The sequence below is a fragment of the Nuphar pumila genome, chromosome 1 (genome assembly GCF_984573655.1).
Source record: "Nuphar pumila chromosome 1, dmNupPumi1.hap1.1, whole genome shotgun sequence".
Classification (NCBI taxonomy): Eukaryota; Viridiplantae; Streptophyta; class Magnoliopsida; order Nymphaeales; family Nymphaeaceae; genus Nuphar; species Nuphar pumila.
The window spans coordinates 142,692,928-142,697,452 of NC_143249.1; positions in this window are offsets into that span (position 1 = coordinate 142,692,928).

The window sequence follows — 4,525 nt, forward strand, 5'->3', positions numbered from 1 at the left end:
GAAAAATTTCGTGGAATGGGATCCGTCTGTCAGTATGAGGTTCAACCGTTCCTGGCGCCTTTAACAAGGGTAATTGAACCAAGGACCAATTATGTGCTCTAACTTGACTCAAATATCTAAATTATGCTCTATTTTTCCTAAAATGCACAGAGAATCAGACTTGTGCTATGAAATTTTGAAAATAATGCAAGTTTGAGAAAATATGATGTTTGCTTTGGAAAATTGAAATATGCTTTAAAAATGATTGGAAAAGTGCTTGAAATTGGAATTCCTGGGGAAATCATTGAATTTTATTGGAAATCAGAAATTTGCATTAGAAAGTGGTTTCTCAGGAAAACTTGAACCTTGGAAAATCGATTTTGAGATTTGGAATTTGTTTTTCTATGAAAATGGATTTGAGAATTCTGAGAAAATCTAAGAAATTCATTGGAAAATGATTTTGAAATAGAAAATGGATTCTCATAAACTGGATTCTCAGGAAAATGGGAAATCTGAGAAAATCGATTTCTACAAACTTGAGATTTTGAAATTTGAGAATTTTAAAACATTGGAAAATCTTGATTTGGACTTGAGAAATGCATTGAAATGTCATTTGAAAACTTAGGATTCCGAGAAAATCAAATCTTGAGAAAAAATTAGAAATTTTGGGGAAAAATTGATTTCTCTGAAATTAAAATTGGAAAATGAATTTGAAAATAATGCAATTTGAATGATATGAATGAATGAATATGAATTTGAAAGAGAATTTCAATAGACGAATTGGGAAATCCTTTTAAAACTTTGAGAAATGCAGTGCATTTTTGAAGTTAGCCTAATATTGTAGGTTGAATGTGGCTAATATGAAGATCATAAATCTAGGTTTCATTCGTATTCTGACTATGACCAAAAATACAAATTCCACCAAATTTATAAACTCCATAAGAGCTTGTGCATGTGACATTCGTGTCAACCATAGTGAATTTGAAATAAATGTGCATGAATGATAGATCAGATATCAGAATTTGCTAAAATTAAACTATATGCAATGCAACCCTATTCTAAGCAGAAAAGTAACTCTTATTCTGAATTATTACATTGTTTTTTACATTAAATTGAATAAAATAAAGAAATAAAACAACTAAGCCTTCTTCTTGAATGTTCCTGCAAAACTAGAAAATAAGGTTAGCACAAAAATGTAGGTTTTACTGAATTTACCCGAAAACATTAGAAATTATCGAATATTATTCAGATATAAAACTAAATTCATACCCCCTTTGATATAAACATGATAAATAATGAATAAATTTCTAAAATAAACTTGAAAATTCGAAATTGGGGTCAAATGACCAAAATACCCCTGATGACCTTGAAATCAGGGTTTTTTGAAAGAATTTTTGTAAATCTTGGAATTTTAAAAATAAAATAAAATAAATCCAATACAATATGATGAAATATGATGATATGCATGAAAATTTATGGAGTTAGAAATTGAAAATTTGAAATTATGGTCAAAATGACCAAAATACCCCTGATAATAGGACTATGGCCTTGAAACCAGGGTTTTCTGATATAAATTTTGCAAAATTGAAAAATATGAAATGCAAATGACATCCAAATTAACCCTAATATGATTCTACATGTTCATGTACATGATAAAAACCCAAAAATGGCGAAAATATCATAAAATATCGAATTTAACCTGATTTTCGCTTCTAAATTTAAAGATAAACTAACACATGGAGCAAATTAACTTGAAATTTATCCAAATTTGGCATGGAAAACTAAAATAACCCTAAAAACAGAATGGAGCTCAAAAATCTAATTTTTTGTATTTTTTTAATATGAAAAATAGTTAAAATTCTAAATTTTGTGATTTTGCCTAAAATATTGATTCTAAAAAAGATTTCGGATATCAAACTTTCACAAAAAATTTCCAAATTTTATGGGGTGACAGAGGACAGTTAGGAAAAGATTTTTTCCTTTTTTACTTTCTGGTTTTGACCTATGGTCGGAGCTGTACCACTCCGGAAAGTCGGATCGGAATCCGGCGACTCTAGGATTTGGGGAAACAGACCAGTTTCGGTAGAAAATGAGGGGAAAATAGTAAACAAATGGGGAAAAATCTAAAATTGTGGAAAAATGTACCTGACAAATAGGGTAAATTTTGATATTTTTGCATCATTGGGATTTGGTTTACTATTTGTAAAAGGGCACACTGTTATCAGAAACCCAAATATCTGAAGTTTCTGGACATTGAAATCTGTCAGACAGAAAAGACAATTTTGAGAAAAATACTGAAACAGTTCCCAAAATCCCCAAATTTTAGGAAATGACAGGAAAACATGTTAGGAACAACTTTTGTGTTGAACGTTTTTGCAGACGGTTTACGTATTGAACATATTTGGTGCATTAGGGTCTGCCTATACCCTGACGAAGGAAAATCAAGATTTTCCCAAGGGTCTGAGAAATCCGATTTTTGACAGAGAACAAAACTAATTGGAAAAACCTAAAAATTTCCAGATCATTAGTAGATTCAATTATGAATCCACTGTGATTTTTGGAGGATGATTCAAATCCCCCACAAGGGTGGTGCCGGAGGTTCTTGTATGCTAAAGCAGAAATTGAAGATTCTGAAAATGCAAAATCCCAGTTTGGGATTTGATTTATTAAAGAGGATAGGAAAAACCAAATCAATCCATATTTTTGAAAGAGGATCACACAGACATACATGCATCCATCATGAAAATTTCAGAATTTATAAATAAAAATTCAAACATAAAATTATAACTGAACTCAATGCATAAGATGAAATCTATAAACCTTACACTAAATGCTAACAAAGACTAATATTACATGAATAAAGCCATTATGAAACTAAACTAAATGCAATATTTAAGCATGCAATCTATATGGAATACAAAAATAAAATAGGGAAAACAGCAGGGAGACATGATCCATTCTTAATTTGACTCTCAAAATGAGAGATTTGATCCAACCGGTGGATGAATCCCCTCATCCGCATAGCCCCAATAGATAAGGTGAATATTCTATTGTATTCACTTGATTCAAAACCAAGAAAGATACATTTATATGACTATAAACCCATTCATTGATTTGATTTTACAACATTCATGCTAAAATGACATTTAGAGATCACTAGCCCACGAATTCCATGGATAATCCTCTTAGGGGGTTTATCAACAACCAATGAGAATCTCAAAGGAAAAGACTAGTGGCTCACTTTGGGGCTTTGGCTGCAACAAGTGGAGGTAGCTGGAGGCTGCTGCCAATAGGGATGGAGATGGCTTGTTGTGGCGCTGGTTGGAAGAGATGCTTCAAAAGGGGCGACTGGAGTTATGGCTGCCGAAGGTTAGTATGGCTAGTTCAAAGAAGGATGAAGGTGGTTGTTGGCTGGAGCAGGGAGAGGTTGGTGGAGAAGCTGCTGCAAGTGTTGGGCGTGGAGGCTTCAAGGGGGAAGCCGGCTGCAAGTGCTGTGGTGGCTGCAATGGTTGGATAAAGATGCAACAAGGAGCTTCAATGGCTGGAAATTGCAGCCAAGGGGAGAGGTGTTGTGGTGGCTGCAATGGCGGGATGAAGATGCAACAAGGAGCTTCAATGGCTGGAAATTGCAGCCAAGGGGAGAGGTGCTGTGGCTGTAGCAGCAAAGGGGGGAGAGAGAGAGAGAGAGAGAGAGAGAGAGAGAGAGAGAGAGAGAGAGAGAGAGAGAGAGAGAGAGGTAGCCGGTCCTTCTTTTTTAGCTTTTATGCTAACTTAGGTTTTGATAGAAATCAAAAACTAAGTTTCTAAAGATGTTCCATGAATCCACATACGTGAATGAATGTAGCCATTTTGCTTTGGAGGAAATAAGGAGGGAGTAAGGAAGAAAGGGGGAAGAAGGAAGGGAAGGAAAAGGAAAGAAGAGGGGAAGAAGGAAAAGGAAAGAAAGGGGAAGAAAGGAAAGGGAAAGAGGAAGGAGAAGGGGGGCTAAGCTGCCATACGTGAGTGGAGGGAGAGGAAAGAAAGGAGGAAAGAAAGAAAGAAAGAAAGCAAGAAAAGAAAAAGCAAGGAAAAATGAAGAAAAGAAAGAAAGAAGGAAAGAAAAAAAATGAAAAAAAAAGAAAATGGAGGAAGAAAGAAAGGAAATGGGCTGGATTGAGGACTAGGGTGGTCGATCCCCTTGTGGGTCCCACCTTAGGAAAAATAAAATAATAAAATAAAATAAAAAATAAAATAAAACAAACAAAAAAACAAAGAAAAAGGTACATTTTTTTCCTTTTTTTATAAATTAAAACAGAAAATGCAAATGGATGGACCATCTCAAAGCAGGTCTAAATTCCACTTTTGAAACTCATTTTGATGATTGGAGTGGTAAAATAGTCTTTTAAGAAAATTTCCAGACGAAACGAGCTATTTTTGGTAGTTTTTGAAATGAGCTCAGATTTTGAAGTTCAATACCTCGTTGCGAAGCAAATCTAGTGTAGAATTTAAAAATTTAATTTTGAAAGAAATCCAGATTGTTTTTCTCGAGAAAATATTTCCAAATTTA